General features: G+C 36.4%; 1 pseudogene; it reads right to left on the reverse strand.

Annotated features, from left to right (window-relative positions):
- Positions 1–3,756: 3,756 nt before the first annotated feature.
- The window catches only part of LOC137646057 (glutamate receptor ionotropic, delta-2-like), a 93,268-nt pseudogene continuing 76,591 nt past the window's right edge, over positions 3,757–20,433 (reverse strand).

Genomic DNA, 20,433 nt, shown 5'->3' on the forward strand with positions numbered 1-20,433 from the left:
TGCGAGCGAAGCGAGCTAATGGCGGAAAAGAACCATTATACAATGTCAAGGAGAATTCCGAGACCGGGGGATCGTTCAGACCGTCACACCGGTCTACTTCAATTAGCATGGCATTGTGATCAGCGTTTTTGTAATCCTATATGTTATTCTGTAGGGTGTTACTACTTTTTCTTCATCTATGTGAAACGTTTTAATTCCTTCCTTATCCTCTTTTCTAATTATTCCATAGTTTGTAATTATATATGTTCTATTTTTACTTATCGTTGGGTTTCCTCTACATTTATCATGGGTAACCTTTTACCCCCAAAGGACGTACTGGTACGTTTCACAAAAGCCATCCCTTTACCCCCATGGACGTACCGGTACGTCCTTGCAAAAAAATGCTATAAAAATTTTTTTTTTCATATTTTTGATAATTTTTTTGAGAAAATTCAGGCATTTTCCAAGAGAATGAGACCAACCTGACCTCTCTATGACAAAAATTAAGGCTGTTAGAACAATTTAAAAAATATATACTGCAAAATGTGCTGGGAAAAAAATAACCCCCTGGGGGTTAAGGGTTGGAAATTTCCAAATAGCCTGGGGGTAATTAACTTAAGAATATTTAAATTCATATTATTTACCAGCTGTACAAGCATCCTTCCACCTACTGGAATTTCAGACTTATTTCCCACTGTTTCCTCTCCTACTTTTCAATTAAAATCTCTCGCTCTTGATAATTTTTATCCCTTCTTATCTGCCTTCTTGACTTTTTCCTGTATCACTTTATACATTTATTACCTTTCCTTCTTGATTTTCTTACCTTCTTGTGAAGCATACACAACTCCTTATGCAATCTTGATGCGACCATTGTCCATTTTTACCCAGAGCGCTTCATGGGCCTAATTCTCTCTATTCATTTCAACTGCTACATTTCCCAGTTCTTCTTCAATTCCTGGCAGTACCCCAACCCCTTCTATGTTCATGTTATTCTCGTAAATTTTATATCTTTCGATTTCTATTTTTTTCTTCTTTCCTTGAATGTGTTTCGGTCTGAGAATAAAGATTTTTGGAACAGTAGTAGTACTTACAATGTTTGAAAATATTCAGATATAAAAGAAAAAGAAAAGGGAGAGTAAAATTATGAAAGGAATGTTCGAACAGGTTCCAGCCACACCAGAAACGGGAATATGGCCACTTGAAAATAGAATAGAGTATGAAAATGTGATGTTGTTTCTTAACATCATAACATCAGATAATAAACGATTAGTTAAGGAGATAGTAAAAGACCAAGTAAGGGAACCATATGGGGAATGCTGGGAAAAAAAAGGTCTTGTAGAAATTTGCAAAAACAAATATTACATCAAAATTGAAGAAGTATGAAAGTATAAAAAGCAAGAACTCAAGAAAGAAATAAAAAGTAAAATGGAAAATGAAATTAAAGAAAAATAGAAGTAAAGAAAATAGAAGTGACTAAATTAAGGTTTGTAAATATTAATGGCAGAAGAGATAAAATAAAAGAACTTAACACTAATGAATCATTAGTAGTTGTGAAAACAATGTTGGATATGATAAATATAAAAGAAAATTATAGAAACAGGAATGAAAAGGAGAGACTTTGTTTGTTGTGTAGTGAGGCAGATGTTTAGCTGTAAAAAAATAAGAAAATTTAGAAGCAATGCCATATAATTAAGGAATTTAGAAACACTAACCAAAGAAATTGTCCAATATATTAGACAGGCTTTGGACGTTAGATGTAAAAGTACGCAAGCTGTGAAGCTGTCTGCGTAAGCGGTAACTAATGACAATGAACTTTCTGCAGGTTGTAGCGCTTTGCATCTACACACTGTACCAACCGTGTGTCACACGATCGTACATAATTCATTTTGTATATATTATGCTTGTATCTGCGCTCTTCCCTCGCACTAAAAAGAACCAGAATAAACATGTCTGCGTGTCTCCTATGTAACACTGTCTGTTTTTCGAACATGTAATTTCCTGTTGCCTTGAGGTTTTGTATATAAAGGAGAGTGTTCTATGATAAATTAACTCAGTTGCTTTCACACTGCCTTTGAGTTCACAACCTTTTCTCGGCCCGTCACAACACCCAGTAGTGCACCGCAATCATAATGTGAAGAGGGCAACGAGGAACTTGGAACATGGGGAGAGAGAGAGAGAGAGAGAGAGAGAGATCTGCTTTAAATTAGTCAAGGAATTTAGGCTAAATAGCCCAACACTGGGACCTGCAAAGCCATTCAGCACCCAAGTGCATCTATAGTCAATTTCTTTTAGCGAGGCAGATTTGCACCGACTCGCAGCGGTGCCCTTCTAGCTCGGAAAAGTTTCCTGATCGCTGATTGGTTGGACGAGATCATTCTAACCTATCAGCGATCAGGAAAATTTTCCGAGCTAAAAGGGCACCGCTGCGAGTCGGTGCAAATATGCCTCGCTAAAAGAAATGGACTATAGGGTGAACCCCTTGAGTTACATTATGAGGCAAAAGAGGTTTATCAGGAAAATGAAAGAATGAATGCAAGGTGTACAGTAGATGGATATAAAGATGCTAGATGCCAAAAGGAGTGCTGTGAAGATCCTTAAGTAATTCCTACAACGTACCACGTGACGTGGACTAACATTAAGTTAGCTCTACCTTTAACTAAACATTTCACAGCCAATAACACCAAAAACACATTATGTCAGACCTTCGCTTTGCTTTTAATGTAACAACTTTTCTGGCCCTCCTTCTCGCTGACAGATTAGGAAATATGGAATTTGGCCTATGAGACCCGGTACTGCTCGGGTACCCCTTTTACCCCCAGGGTATTTGGAAATTTCTAACCCTTAACCCCCAGGGGTTATTCTTTTGCAGTATATATTTTTAAGATTGCTCTAACTGCCTTAATTTTTGTCATAGAGAGGTCAGGTTGGTCTCATTCTCTTGGAAAATGCCTGAAGTTTCTCAAAAAAATTATCAAAAATATGCAAAAAAAAATTTAAATAGCAGTTTTTTGCAAGGACGTACCGGTACGTCCATGGGGGTAAAGGGATGAGTTTTGTGAAACGTACCAGTACGTCCTTTGGGGGGTAAAAGGGGTACGCAAGGTCATTCAGCGCCAAGGTGCCACAGGAAGAAACCCAGACAGTTTCACTATGAAGTCATGGATAAAAGAGGTTGGATAACAAGATGATGGAAGAAATGGGGTGGGAACAGAGGTAAAGCAAAATGTTAAGAAGTGGGTGCAGCTGGGATCGAAAAAAAGCTGCAAAAATTTAAGTCTAGTAATTCCTGAAGTACACCGCGCGAGTTGCCGACTTAATTAGCTCTCTCCAGGTCTCCTCTCTTTTGGCAACAACCGACAAACAAGAAGTAAGAGAGCGCCCATCATGTTCATTTAATCAAAATCACCCATTTCCTTAGTGGATCCAAAATCATTGTAGAGCCATTGTTCCAAAGAACCTGAACGTAGCCTTCCGACTGGCTGGTAAGTGGAGAATGAGATTTTTGGGACAAGCTGGAAAATGCAACCCTGATACTGAAAATATTTTATATAATTCTCTTTAAATAAACCTAGAAATATTCTGTTTCTTCTTGGGTACTCTTTTATTCAATCTGGACTAAACCTACAAATTTTAATTGATAAGAAACCACAATTAAATTGCTCTCTATAAGATAAATGAATTTCCTAAGGTTCAGGTTGAAACTCTAATAGTTCCTATGCTATTCCTCGTATTGACATCGAATTGTAGTACCTTACATCAATTTTAGTGGCTAATAAAATCATTTTCCCTTACTACACATTATTTTTGCTAAAAACTAATTACTTGTGGTTGAAATTTCTTTAAATATCAAGTTAACAAAACAATTAGAACTTTTCCGGGAAGCTTATTGCCATTTCTTTCAAAAGGCCTACAATACTAGATAACTCTTTGAGGCACATAATTAGGTCATAAATCATAAGCAGTGAAGCTATCTTTCTGGTTATTCTTCTTTATAGATTAGCAAGATTCGCATGAAGTTGCGATGGTCGAAAACTTTTCCATTGGAGCCAGTAACCTCTGTAGCTCTCATTTCTTATGGCAAAAGATCTCTAAACAAAAGACAAGCGACGATAAAATGAGACTGAAGAGTAGAATGAAGAATAGACCCTGCATGTGGTCGATGCCCAGTGGGATCACTCCGTTTTCTTTAGAGTTGTCGTTTTCAGTTTTAGTTTCCGTTGTTGATCCTGTCGTTACCTGTGAAAAGAGATATACAGTATAAGTGATTCTTAAGAAATGAAAATAATACGTTGTGTGACAGGATTTCATCAAACTCTTCTATGATCTTCTAATTTCAACTTGAATTTTCATACAAAATATTATTGGCGATATTATTTTGCTGACATTCAATTCACTTCTGCTTTTCATTGTCATTAAAACCATCAATTTTGTTTTCAGTAAGACAGGATAAGTCTACAGTTATTCTTAAAACGTAATGAAAATGTATAAAATCTGTAGTGCAAAAGACTACTTTAAAATTATCTTTTGGATGGGTCTTGTATTTTGTCATAAGTGCAATCATCCCGTAATTTTCATCAAATATCAAATGTGATATTGCCTTAATTAATGAAGTTCAGCGTAGGCCTAATTTCTGACATGGCGTAAAACCTAAAATTTGCTTCTGTTTATGCCACTCAAATGTCCAGAAGGGTGACGGAAAGTGTTAAGAAATTGATTAATTAAAAAAAAATCATTAACGACAGCATTAAAGGTTAGAGATTAATGAATCACAGAAAGCCATAAGATTAAACGGAATCTTTTTGAAGTGACTATAGTCTCAATCTATGGAGGTAGGCTACCAACAATTTTGTCTCTAACCTTTATTCTGTCATTTGCTGTAAGCTGTTCTTAGCAGACTTTTAAAATTAGTTTTTAACAAACTTTTGGATATTTCTTACAAAATCAAACCACATTATTTCTATTTAAAGGCAAATCATATATATATATATATATATATATATATATATATATATATATATATATATATATATATATGCATATATACATTTATATACATGAATTTATAATATGTATATATATATATATATATATATATATATATATATATATATATATGTGTGTGTGTGTGTGTGTGTAGGCTATATATATATATATACACGTATATATATATGTATATATAAATAAATAAATATATATATATATATATATATATATATATATATATATATATATATATCTCACAAACTGATATATGGGCTTACAGCACCTGTTTGTTTAGGCTGAGAACGTCAAGGAACCATCGTCGAACAAGACCACTCTCAGAGATCCATGCAATGGCTCTGTCAAAACTTTTTTTCAAAGGAAAGTTCTTCTGGGTAGCTATAGCAATACTATATGGCGCATAGCATTCCTGTGGGACATAAATAGTCGAATAATGAAAAGATTCTTAATAAAACTTGAATATGTTATCCACCTAAAAAGCACAGCATCTATACAACGAAACAAACCAAAATTTCAAAGTTGGAGCAAATGCTTTTTTGTTGACTAGGCGGACATGAGTCTTTTTATAGTTTATTTATGACATATTTGTTTTTGATGTTGTTAATAGTTTATATATGACATGTCTGTTTTGACGTTGTTACTTTCTTTAGAATGATTTATTGTTAATTTGTTCTCTTCATTTATTTATTTCCTTATTTCCTTTCCTCACTGGGCTATTTTTCCCTGTTGGAGCCCCTGGGCTTGTAGCATCTTGCTTTTCCAACTAGGGTTGTAGCTTGGATAGTAATAATAATAATAATAATAATAACATATAGTAAATAGATAGAATGATATTGTAAAAGCCGGTGAATGGCAAGTGCTTTAGTTACACAGTGTTAGGAAGATTTTTTTTTTCTTTTTTTTCGGAAGACATTTCATTTATTGTTTATTCTATGATAAAACGACATAACATGGATACTGTAAAAGCTGGCGAATTGTAAGTGCTTTAGTTACACAGTGATAGGAAGAATTTTTGTTTTTTTTGTTTTTTTTTGTTCGGAAGGCATTTTATTATCTGTTTGTTCTATGATAAAACGACATAACATGGATGTGTTAAAATACATTCTAACTCTGTGATTTAATGGCATACAACGACTAATAACATTCCTTGGAATGAAAATATCCGGAGTATTATAACCCATATTATCCCATGGGTGTCGACAGTCTTGTCTGTAAGCCCCTACTGTGATACTTTATGATATTCAGAAAGAATTCTATTTTTATTTAATGCATCCATACTTGCAGCTGATCTCTGGTAACGTTGGTTAGGACAGAGGTGCTATAAACATGCTGGTATTCTGTCATGAGTTTAATCCAAGTCAAATGAGAGTTTCTTTCAAGATGGAGATACTAATTTGAGACGAAATTTTATTCGTAAATGGCAAGAGTTGTCCAGAAAGTCTTTATTCTTCCCCCAAGGAGTTTACTACTGCAATGTAATTGTTCAGTGGCCACTTTCCTCTTGTTAAGGGTAGAAGAGACTCTAGCTGTGGTAAGCAGCTCTTCTAGGAGAAGGATACCCCAAAATCAAACCAATGTTCTCTTGTCTTGGGTAGTGCCATAGCGTCTGTACCATGGTCTTCCACTTCCTAGGGTTAGAGTTTTCTTGCTTGAGGGTACACTCGGGCACCCTGGTCTGTCTTGTTTCTCTTCCTCTTGTTTTGTTCACGTTTCTATAGTTTATATAGGAAATATTTATTTTAATGTTATTACTCTTCTTAAAAATTTTATTTTTTCTTGTTTCCTTTCCTCACTGGGCTATTTTCCCTGTTGGAGCCACTGGGCTTATAGCATCCTGCTTTTCCAACTAGGGTTGTAGCTTAGCAGTTAATAATAATAATAATAATAATAATAATCAGAAGTAATTTTGAGGTCAGAAATGGCAACGAGGTCTATAGAATACTGGTGTTATGTTTCAGAAACTAATGAATTCTGCGTCCACTAAATTCCTCATGAATATTACCTCTTAAATTAGTTTTATAATCCTAAAGGAGAAATTAGAAATTTCAGAACATGTAATTTGTGGAGTTTTTTAAGCATCCAAAGATCGTGTATCTATATAGTTAATTTATGACAATACATTTGCTTCAGTGATATTTTTAGAGCAAGAACTAATACGTTAAAACTAAATATTGTAAATAGACACAATGGGGGGAATATAAACTGCAATTTTTGTGAAAATGAGGAGGAAGATTTGATACATTTTTTGTTATTTTGCCAGGAATATAGAAAAGAAAGGAATGAAGTAATTGAGCTACAACAACCATACGACGAAGACCTAAAGAAAATAGTAGGATTATTTCTATTTAGTGAAACAAATATAGAAAAGAAAAAAGAAGTATTAAACATAATGTGGAAGAAAAGACAAAACAGTACAAGAAGATAAACGTTAGAGGCGCCGTTGTAAAGGCTATGCCTCACCCCAGAACCTGAACCTGAACCTGAACCTGAAGTTAATTATAAGGTAGTGTTGTTTCAGGATAAAATGTCACCTTGTTTTTGTACATCCTGCATGCAGAAAATATCGTGGCTGTATTAGTCTCATTTGTGAAATTCCCTTATTTTACCTTAGCTACTTGACACTAATATCATCTAACCCTAGAAAGGAAAATGATGATGTCAAACACATATGATAATGAAGATAAAGTTGACAACGATGATTGAAATAAATGAAAATTTAACATTTTTGGCTAAATTTTGTCATCCAGTACTAAGAATTTGCTAATACACCCGAGTAATTCAGTTTGATTTTATGTCTTCCTCGTACATATCATTTTTATAATACATATTTAGATCTCCATGTCAGCTAAATAGTGTACCAACCGTGTGTCACACGATCGTACATAGTTCATTTTGTGCTTGTATCTTCGCTCTCCCCTCGCACTAAAAAGAACCTGAAAAAATCATGTCTGCTTTTTTCCTCTGTAACATTGTCGATTTCTCAACATGAAAATTCTTGTTGCTTTGAGATTTTGTATATAAAGGAGAGTGTTCTACAATAAACTAACTCAGTTGCTTTCACACTGCCTTTGAGTTCACAACCTTCTCTCGGCCCGTTACAATAGCGTGAAAGACTCCCTTTGATCTAACTACTTTTACCTTCATAATCCTCATTTGCGGAATGCCCTGGTCTGTAAATTTGGTGCTGATGAGATACTCCAGGTACTTTCTGCTCTCTAGAAAGACACCTCGACCTGCCTTCAGTAAAGAATAAGCTTCCTCGAAGTCCGAGAGTCCGTGGTAACGACCGGCGAGATTCTGGATTTGGCAAACGGGAAAGAACTTGGCTTGAAAACTGCAGTGCTGTCATTGGCATAGCTATGTCATTACAGGCAGTGCATTTTAGTTATGTTGTATTTTAACATTTAATCAGGATAAAGGTTTACGCAAAATTATACCTAATGAATTGATTACGAGTCTTTTTTTGGGCTCTGGCCATGTCGTCGTGATGGAAGTTCCTTCATAGGTAGCTTCCTAGGTATATTTGACTACAAGAGAATACGACGACATGGCTACCTCACCCAAAAATAGATCCGTTTTATACAGGGAATAAGGTGGAATAGTTATGTTTGAAAAGAAAAGGAATAATTAGATAGAATGCCCGTTAATTTGTCATTCAGAAGAAAATAATGAGCTTTTATCTGTGGTGTTGAAGCAAAATTATACCTAATGAATTGATTACGAGTCTTTTATACAGGGAATAAGGTGGAATAGTTATGTTTGAAAAGAAAAGGAATAATTAGATAGAATGCCCGTTAATTCATCATTCAGAAGAAAATAATGAGCTTTTATCTGTGGTGTTGAAGATGTAAGAATCATCTATTTGTAACAGTACCTTTATGTAAAGATTACTAGAGGAGGCTAGAGATGTTCGGAAGAAATATCCCATCCCCAGAACCTCCTGTCCCGATGAATGCAACTGCTGTATAGTTTCAATGCTTCTGGGATTCCTCGCAACTGTCAGGAAGGCAGTTAGGTTACTACTGTAGCCGGTCGTTAGGATTATGGCATAGAGCCAAAGAAACACCACCATGAGGCGCGTAGGGGCCATCAATGGTATTTGAGCTTGAGATATACGGAAGTGGATTCCCCAGGTGTAGAGGGTGCACGGAACCAGGCTCTGAAAGGGACCGGTTTCATCCCCACTGTAAAGAGACATTTGCAAAGTTAGAGAACCATGACAATACTGATAACTGCGTAACAACTGAACGCTAGTTAATCTTGAAAACCTTTTAATCTTACCTATTATATTATTGTAAGGACAGTGAGACAAGCGTCACCAAGATCAACTGATACTTTATTCGAATGTGCATGGGAGTATATTACAAGGTGCGGACGGAAAGGTAGGATGGCGCTGGCGCCAAATCAGATTGAATTGCCCGCCAAAATATATGTGTTTTCTTACACTTACAAATATACGAATTATGAGTTAACAGAAACATGAAATGAAATGATACATATGTCAAAATGTAGCTCTGGTAGAGCGGAATATATATATATATATATATATATATATATATATATATATATATATATATATATATATATATATATATATATATATATGGAAAACCACAGTGTGGCGAAAGGAGAATTCAAGTAAATAAGTAGTTTGTCGATTTTCTGGACGACGAAGGGAGCGGTGTCCTTACATTATAAATACGTGATCACATTTCAAATAAAAGAAAAAAGGCGAAAGCCTAAACTCAAAAAACGTTAATACATCACCAAATAACGTCCAAACAGAGTAAAAAGCGAGAAAGAATTTCCAATTAAACCGACGGCCACGCCGGCAGAGAAAAATCTGAATTGGTTGGGTATAGTTCTACCTGTGGTACCGCGAGGGCGCTGGGGTACACCTGGCATATCTGCGCTAGGTGCGCAAGAGATTTTGAATTTCCTGCCGAGGCGTCCAGGGACTTGGCATTATATAACCAGCGGGTAAGTATATTCAAAAATTTATTTTATCATGAAAATATTATTTTGCAAAGTTAGAGAACCGTTGTTTACCTTGTGATTTGTGATAAGCATTGCAAGATTTAAAGCTGAATGGACGGTGTTTGAAGTTGTAGACTGAGTGAAGGAAATCAAATGTTGTAGACTGAGTGAAGGAAATCAAATGTTGTAGACTGAGTGAAGGAAATCAAATGTTGTAGACTGAGTGAAGGAAATCAAATGTTTGAAGTTGTAGACTGAGTGAAGGAAATCAAATGTTGTAGACTGAGTGAAGGAAATCAAATGTTTGAAGTTGTAGACTGAGTGAAGGAAATCAAATGTTGTAGACTGAGTGAAGGAAATCAAATGTGTAAATTCATCCATTATCGCAGTTCTGTTCTAAACTAAAATTCTAAGGGAAATTACGTTAACAAAAGCTTTTCAAAGGTCTTATTCTTTCCCCATGTTCGCTCGCTGAATGTTATATTGAGCAATAAAATACTATATTTGAGAAATAACGTCATTTAGCACGTTATATAAAACCCCATCACATCTATACACGGATCCCGCAGATGGCTGTATAGAAATTACAGACGTGACAGTAGGCTACATAAATAAGACACATACTGTACAGGCCACCATGCACTTGTAAACAGAGAGAGAGAGAGAGAGAGAGAGAGAGAGAGAGAGAGAGAGAGAGAGAGAGAGAGAGAGAGAGAGAGAGAGAGGAAAAAAAAACGCTGAGCCCGAAAGAAGAAGATACACATTTATTTTTGCACTCTCTGAGTACTGACTACGTAGTCAGTACTGAGAGAGTACAGACGCCGTGAATAGAGTATGGATTATGTCGGAGGCAGTACGGAGGGATTACGGAAGCGGCGTATACAACACAAAATTTCCCCATCCGTAAGGCTTTTGCTCATCCGCATGGATTGGCCAATCCGCTGGAGCATATAATCGCTTTTAAAATTCGGCTGCAGATGCCTGCAGATGCATGCGGAACACGGGTGACTGCGACGGCCATAGATAAGGATACCACGGACGCAGAACGCATACAGTACGGATCCCTCGCGGATCTTGGCGAATAATCTATCTACAGCCTTCCAGACGTATAGTCCATTTCTTTTAGCGATGCATATTTGCACCGACTCGCGGCGGTGCCCCTTTAGCTCGGAAAAGTTTCCTGATCGCTGATTGGTTAGAATTATCTTGTCCAACCAATCAGCGATCCGGAAACTTTTCACAGCTAAAAGGGCACCGCTGCGAGTCGGTGCAAATATGCATCGCTAAAAGAAATGGACTATAGTTGTGCTAGTGATATGAACACAAATAGTGAGACAAAGTGGATCCAACTTTTTCTCTCACTATCCATCACGATATTTACAAATGAAGAAAAATTATTTCCACATTTTTCTCTATAGAAAAATGTTGGAAAAGATAAATTCAAAATGATTTAAGGAAGGTATACAATAGAAGTTTAAAAGGGGTAAATTTATTATCGTAATTACACTTGGAAATTAAACGGAATGAAGTCATCACTGTGATTGTGCCCGAATTTAAAAATCCTTTGCAAACACTTTCCTAATTGCATCAATCCTCCACTTGGAGCATTGCAAAATTCCACTTAAATATCCTTTGCAAACACTTTCCTAATTGCATCAATCCTCCACTCGGATCATTGCAAAATTCCACTGAAAAATCCTTTGCAAACACTTTCCTAATTGCATCAATCCTCCACTCGGATCATTGCAAAATTCCACTTAAAAATCCTTTGCAAACACTTTCCTAATTGCATCAATCCTCCACTCGGATCATTGCAAAATTCCACTGAAAAATCCTTTGCAAACACTTTCCTAATTGCATCAATCCTCCACTTGGAGCATTGCAAAATTCCACTTAAATATCCTTTGCAAACACTTTCCTAATTGCATCAATCCTCCACTCGGATCATTGCAAAATTCCACTTAAGAATCCTTTGCAAACACTTTCCTAATTGCATCAATCCTCCACTCGGATCATTGCAAAATTCCACTTAAAAATCCTTTGCAAACACTTTCCTAATTGCATCAATCCTCCACTCGGATCATTGCAAAATTCCACTGAAAAATCCTTTGCAAACACTTTCCTAATTGCATCAATCCTCCACTCGGATCATTGCAAAATTCCACTGAAAAATCCTTTGCAAACACTTTCCTAATTGCATCAATCCTCCACTCGGATCATTGCAAAATTCCTCTTGAAAATCCTTTGCAAACACTTTCCCTAATTGCATGAATCCTCCACTCGGATCATTGCAAAATTCCACTTAAAAATCCTTTGCAAACAATTTCCTAATGGCATCAATCCTCTTCTTGGATCATTGCAAAATTCCACTTAAAAATCCTTTGCAAACACTTTCCTAATTGCATCAATCCTCCACTCGGATCATTGCAAAATTCCGCTTGAAAATCCTTTGCAAACACTCCCTAATTACATGAATCCTCCACTTGGAGCATTGCAAAATTCCACTTAAATATCCTTTGCAAACACTTTCCTAATTGCATCAATCCTCCACTCGGATCATTGCAAAATTCCACTGAAAAATCCTTTGCAAACACTTTCCTAATTGCATCAATCCTCCACTCGGATCATTGCAAAATTCCACTTAAAAATCCTTTGTAAACACTTTCCTAATTGCATCAATCCTCCACTCGGATCATTGCAAAATTCCACTGAAAAATCCTTTGCAAACACTTTCCTAATTGCATCAATCCTCCACTCGGATCATTGCAAAATTCCACTGAAAAATCCTTTGCAAACACTTTCCTAATTGCATCAATCCTCCACTCGGACCATTGCAAAATTCCACTTAAAAATCCTTTGCAAACAATTTCCTAATGGCATCAATCCTCTTCTTGGATCATTGCAAAATTCCACTTAAAAATCCTTTGCAAACACTTTCCTAATTGCATCAATCCTCCACTCGGATCATTGCAAAATTCCACTTAAAAATCCTTTGCAAACAATTTCCTAATGGCATCAATCCTCTTCTTGGATCATTGCAAAATTCCACTTAAAAATCCTTTGCAAACACTTTCCTAATTGCATCAATCCTCCACTCGGATCATTGCAAAATTCCGCTTGAAAATCCTTTGCAAACACTCCCTAATTACATGAATCCTCCACTCGGATCATTGCAAAATTCCGCTTGAAAATCCTTTGCAAACACTCCCTAATTACATGAATCCTCCACTCGGATCATTGCAAAATTCCACTTAAAAATCCTTTGCAAACACTTTCCTAATGGCATCAATCCTCTTCTTGGATCATTGCAGAATTCCACTGAAAAATCCTTTGCAAACACTTTCCTAATGGCATCAATCCTCCACTTGGATCATTGCAGAATTCCACTGAAAATCCTTTGCAAACACTTTCCTAATTGCATCAATCCTCCACTCGGACCATTGCAAAATTCCACTGAAAAATCCTTTGCAAACACTTTCCTAATTGCATCAATCCTCCACTCGGACCATTGCAAAATTCCACTGAAAAATCCTTTGCAAACACTTTCTTAATTGCATCAATCCTCCACTCGGACCATTGCAAAATTCCACTGAAAAATCCTTTGCAAACACTTTCCTAATTGCATCAATCCTCCACTCGGACCATTGCAAAATTCCACTGAAAAATCCTTTGCAAATACCTTCCTAATTGCATCAATCCTCCACTCGGACCATTGCAAAATTCCACTGAAAAATCCTTTGCAAACACCTTCCTAATTGCATCAATCCTCCACTCGGACCATTGCAAAATTCCACTGAAAAATCCTTTGCAAACACCTTCCTAATTGCATCAATCCTCCACTCGGACCATTGCAAAATTCCACTGAAAAATCCTTTGCAAACACCTTCCTAATTGCATCAATCCTCCACTCGGACCATTGCAAAATTCCACTGAAAAATCCTTTGCAAACACCTTCCTAATTGCATCAATCCTCCACTCGGACCATTGCAAAATTCCACTGAAAAATCCTTTGCAAACACCTTCCTAATTGCATCAATCCTCCACTCGGACCATTGCAAAATTCCACTGAAAAATCCTTTGCAAACACCTTCCTAATTGCATCAATCCTCCACTCGGACCATTGCAAAATTCCACTGAAAAATCCTTTGCAAACACTTTCCTAATTGCATCAATCCTCCACTCGGATCATTGCAAAATTCCCATGAAAAATCCTTTGCAAACACTTTCCTAATTGCATCAATATTCCACTCGGATCATTGCAAAATTCCACTGAAAAATCCTTTACAAACACTTTCCTAAGTGCATGAATCCTTCAATTGGATCATTGCAAAATTCCACTGGAAAATCCTTTGCAAACTCTTTCCTAATTGCATGAATCCTTCAATTGGATCATTGCAAAATTCCACTTAAAAATCCTTTGCAAACACTTTCCTAATTGCATCAATCTTCCACTCGGATCATTGCAAAATTCCACTGAAAAATCCTTTGCAAATACTTTCCTAATTGCATCAATCCTCCACTCGGATCATTGCAAAATTCCACTGAAAAATCCTTTGCAAACACTTTCCTAATTGCATCAATCCTCCACTCGGATCATTGCAAAATTCCACTGAAAAATCCTTTACAAACACTTTCCTAATTGCATGAATCCTTCAATTGGATCATTGCAAAATTCCACTTAAAAATCCTTTGCAAACACTTTCCTAATTGCATCAATCCTCCACTCGGATCATTGCAAAATTCCACTGAAAAATCCTTTGCAAACACTTTCCTAATTGCATCAATCCTCCACTCGGATCATTGCAAAATTCCACTGAAAAATCCTTTGCAAACACTTTCCTAATTGCATCAATCCTCCACTTGGACCATTGCAAAATTCCACTTGAAAATCCTTTACAAACACTTTCCTAATTGCATCAATCCTCCACTTGGATCATTGCAAAATTCCACTTAAAAATCCTTTGCAAACACTCTCCTAATTGCATCAATCCTCCACTTGGTTCATTGCAAAATTCCACTTAAAAATCCTTCGCAAACACATTCCTAATTGCGTCAATCCTCCACTTGGATCATAGCAAAATTCCACTTAAAAATCCTTCGAAAACACTTTCCTAATCGCATCAATCCTCCACTTGGATCATTGCAAAATTCCACTTAAAAATCCTTCGCAAACACTTTCCTAATGGCATCAATCCATCATTGCAAAATTCCACTTAAAAATCCTTTGCAAACACTTTCCTAATTGCATCAATCCTCCACTCGGATCATTGCAAAGTTCCACTAATGGTAAAGAGAGACTTACCTTATTGCCGAAAGCCTTCCCAGGAAGTATAGGAGAGGGCAGAACAAAAGGAGTCCGAAGAATATGGCCAACCAAGTTTCCAGTAAGAACGGAAGGGCGAGCGACTGCCAGCGGGGCAGAGGAGGGTCGGTCCTAGCCATGAAGCAGCTTCCCTGCCGTAGAAAAAGCTCGAATTATCATCAGAAGGAAAATGCTGATTTTACAAAAGCCACATATGTTAGCATTCCATAGAACAGCATAAATTTAAAGGGAAAACTATTGCATACATACATACATATACCAAGGCACTTCCCCCAATTTTGGGGGGTAGCCGAAATCAACAAATGAAACAAAACAAAAAAGGGGGACCTCTACTCTCTACGTTCCTCCCAGCCTAACAAGGGACTCAATCGAGTTCAGCTGGTACTGCTAGGGTGCCACAGCCCACCTTCCCACATTATCCACCACAGATGAAGCTTCATACTGCTGAATCCCCTACTGCTGCTACCTCCGCGGTTATCTAAGGCATCGAAGGCAGCAGCAGGGCCTACCGGAACTGCGTCACAATCGCTCGCCATTCATTCCTATTTCTAGCACGCTCTCTATTGCACTGTAATTAAAACAGTGCGATTAGTGATCAATTTGATGGCTAAATTTTCATGTAATGGTTTGACTTGATTAATTGTAGTAAATATTACCGCCATTGACCATGCAAGTATGCTATTTGTACTTTTAAAACAATCTTCGTAAATATTTCCTATGAAATACTTATTCATATATACTAGCATTATAAGTATCGATAGTATCAATAAATATTGTAATTTTTCTGATATTTACTATAACATCTTTCTCTGGTAATGATATTCTCAGTGCTAAAGTGGAAATATCCAAAAGATTATTTAAATTTCAATTACCGTTGTTATAAAAGGTAAAATGAAGTTTGCTGAACATAAAATACCTACCCATTTAAATGCCGAACCAGTCTCTTTTGTTTAGAAGCAAAGGAAATGTATTAGAAACAACAGGAAATGCTAGAGAAACGATCGGCATAAAGGACGGATACGGTCGGTTGCCTTTGAAATATGACCTCTAAAAAAGGTTGCTCAGTCCATGTCTGTCTGTCTGTCTGTCTGTATAGATTGCCTTACCTTGTGTAAGACCCGGGCTCTTGCCGTTGGGCAGCCCAGAAGAGAATGTGTTTTGAAGGAGAGAGGGTTATACTTGTATAAATGGGCTATTTTTCCCTGTTGGAGCCCCTTGGCTTATAGCATCTTATTTTCCAACTAGGGTTGTAGCTTGGATAGTAATAATAATAATAATAATAATAATAATAATAATAGGGTAAGAGTAATTAACGTTAGAGATAAGGGATTCAATTAGAAAGTGATTTTATTAGTTTAAAGTTTAATAGTTTAATCTACGTTAGATTTAGATAGCCGGAGCTAATTGATGTAAGGCCAAAAAGTAGTGGTAGTTTCGAGTGAACTGCTTATCCTCATTCAGCATCTATGGCACATGCACTTAAGTTTAGATTGAGAAATTCTCTGCCTTCCCTGAACCACCTAATCAATCGCACTTCGCAAAGCGTTTGCCAAAATGTAGCAGAAAACCCAATGACACGCAGGGGCAGAACCCAGGGTTGCCAGGTTTTCTAAATGAGATAAGGCCAACTTCTCATCAAATGTAGCTTTAAAAGGCCAAGCTATTAGTAGAAAAGGGTAAAAATATAAAGCATTTAAGGTCGAGTTTTTTCCATGATATTTCTAAAGGCCAACTGATTTTAAAAAGGCCAAATTTAAATTTTTTGGCCTGAAAGAGGCCAACCTGGCAACGCTGAACCTAATTCAACCCAACCTAATTTTCATCCTCTTCACCATAAAAATTTTATACATGTGACTGTCTACGTTAGTCTCATCCACCAACGTTTTATTGTTCCTCATAGTTTTCTCTCGGTTCATCTTCCTTCTTTCATTAACCTCTTAGATACAATAGATGCAATTATCCGTCGAGAGAGATTAGGAGAAAAAGCTTTTGAAATACAGTAGAAGAAAATCCGGGTAAACAAACTGCTATTTACAGATCTGTTAGTCCCTTTGTTCTCTGATCTTCATTTTCTTTTTTTTCTCTCTTCATTACTATGATGGTATGTTATTTTTATTGATTCACGATTGTTTAGTAAAGCTTCTATTCATTTGTAGTCTCTTTATACTTTCTATGCTGGATTTGCTTGGGTAAAAGCCTTCATCCTTCCATCCTTTCATGGGGGTGTATGCATGATGATGCCCAAAGCCTATAACTCCCTTATTTTTAATCCAATAGTTAAGAATACAACAGTCAGAGGGGTGTCCCACCCCCGCTAGTTAAACAGGTAAGGACACAGCTTGAAGGTTAGGTTAAGTAGTTATCTATGCACACGGGAGGTCCTGTCCGTCATTATACAAAGGCTCTATTTCCTTAAAATTGCAATTCGTGTACTCGACAGGTGGCAGTTCACTGCAACGGAAGCAACAGCTTTCCGTCTCAACTTTAACTAGCACACCCTTCTGAATTATTTGATCGTTGGAAACAAGAAGAAAGATAAGCAAGTGAATAAGAAGGAAAAAAACACTGAGATAAAACGAGTAACCGAACATGAATTAAATATTTGAGTGATTGGTACAATGAAAAATATATGGCAATCAAAGTATCTTCACCATAAACATAGGGAAGAATTAGAAAGAGAAATGAATGAGTTACAAGTTATAAATTACCAAATAATTAAAGACATGCTGGAAGAAAATATACAAAACCATACTGGGGATTAATAGTAGAAACAGGTAGCTTGCATAGCCAGTAGAATACTGTACCAACCGTGTGTCACACGATCGTACATAATTAATTTTGTATATAATATGCTTGTATCTTCGCTCTTCCCTCGCACTAAAAAGAACCAGAATAAACATGTCTGCGTTTCTCCTATGTAACATTGTCTGTTTCTCGAACATGTAATTTCCTGTTGCCTTGAGGTTTTGTATATAAAGGAGAGTGTTCTATAATAAATTAACTCAGTTGCTTTCACACTGCCTTTGAGTTCACAACCTTCTCTCGGCCCGTCACAATACAAAATTGAATAAGAAGAGATTATGCTATATCACACCATAGTAATTACAGGAAGAAGATTAATACAAACGCTGGAAAACAGCAAACAAGAAAATCTCATAAAGACTGTTGAGGTGAAAGAGTGGTAAAAATGTATACAAAATAATGGAATACAGAAGGGAAAAATAGATAAGATAGTCAAAGGAAGGAGATGCAGTTGATATTTGCTAAAGGTAAAAGCAGGATGGGCATATACTAATACAGAGTGATTTAGTGTAATAGATATTGTTATAAAAAGGGAGAATAGGCTTAAAATACTAGAATTAAAGAGTAATTTTAAAAGAACAAACGAGGATTAATGATACTGTGAGTTATGTAGGACAGAGGAGGAAATAACTTCGATGTGCATATTTATATGGATTTACATTTACATTCCCTGCTGCTTCCTCCGATGCCTTAGATAACCGTGGAGGTAGCAGCAATAGGGGATTCAGCATTATGAAGCTTCATCTGTGGTGGATAATGTGGGAGGGTGGGCTGTGGCACCCAAGCAGTACCAGCTGAACTCGGTTGAGTCCCTTGTTAGGCTGGGAGGAACGTAGAGAGTAGAGGTCCCCTTTTTTGTTTTGTTTCATTTGTTGATGTCGGCTACCCCCCAAAATTGGGGGAAGTGCCTTGGTATATGTATGTATGTACATTGCTCAACAAAGGAAGTGGTTGGACATATACGGGCAATGGAGATAAGTGAAGTACTGTATATAGGTGGAAGGAAGTACTATCAGGTTAGATTGCAGATGATAATGATGTCCTTTACGTACCTGCTCAAGTAGTGTGGCCACGCCCACAGTCTATTAAAACTGTCGAGTGAACATTGTGGAAGCAGGAACCAAATTAAAGATATTCATATATTTACATGATCTTTTTGAAGACCTGTATTGTACAAATAACATCCCAATTTGGTCTATTAAGGTGCGATTAGATTGTAGATTAAACTCTCCCGAGAGACGGCTACTCTAGCGCGACTTTCTCTACAGCGTGTTTATACTACCAGCAAGTTTTTCTCTCCGAGAGCTGTGAGTGAGTGTCGCCAGAGAAAGTGTCCGAGAGTCGGGTAAGATTTCTCTCGCATCTATTTACACTGTAGCCAGTTTCAGTCGACAACTAAGCGAGGGTTAAGAGAACATGTCTCAAAAGTGCCATGTTGCTGCTGCATTAATAATCATGAACGAAGTGAAAAAGAAAAGGAAAAGAAGTATGTGGGTCCGAAAATGGATAAGCAGAAGGGGAGAAGATGGAGCACATGCAAAATTATTAAGAGAATTGTTTGTTTTGATTTTTTTTTTCACACTAATTATTTATGAGCGTGACGGACAGGCAGGCGGACAGACACTGTGATTATTATAATATAGATTACCTATTGCTATATAGAGAGGAGTGTTCCTCAAAACATGCAGCTCTAAAATTTATGACAATTTATCGAACTAATTAAATGTCTTTTACAGGTTCCCAATTCAAACGAAGAATGGAACAAAGTTGCAAATGAATTTCAAGAAAAATGGCAATTCCCAAATTGCATGGGAGCAATAGACGGGAAGCATATTGTATTGAAACAGCCTCAAAACAGCGGAAGTCTCTACTTCAACTACAAGGGAACAAATAGCATTGTCCTGATGGCATTAGTAGATGCCAATTATAAATTTTTGTACTTTGATGTCGGGTGCAATGGACGCATATCAGATGGAGGAGTATTTGCCAACTGTTCTTTGTCACAAGCTTTAGAAAACAATATCTTAAACGTGCCAAACGGACGTCCTCTGGATTACACACAAAGCAACAGACAAATACCGTTAGTTGCAATTATTATTATTATTATTATTATTATTATTGTTATTATTATTATTATTATCATTATTATTATTATTGTTATTATTAAAATTATTAAAATTATTATTATTATCATTATTGTTTTTGTTATTGTTATTATTGTTATTATTATTATTAAAATTTTTATCATTATTATTATTATTATTATTATTATTATTATTATTATTAAAATTATTATTATTATTATTATTATTAAAATTATTATTATTATTATTACTATCATTATTATTATT

Source organism: Palaemon carinicauda, chromosome 1 (assembly GCF_036898095.1).
Source record: "Palaemon carinicauda isolate YSFRI2023 chromosome 1, ASM3689809v2, whole genome shotgun sequence".
Taxonomy (NCBI): Eukaryota; Metazoa; Arthropoda; class Malacostraca; order Decapoda; family Palaemonidae; genus Palaemon; species Palaemon carinicauda.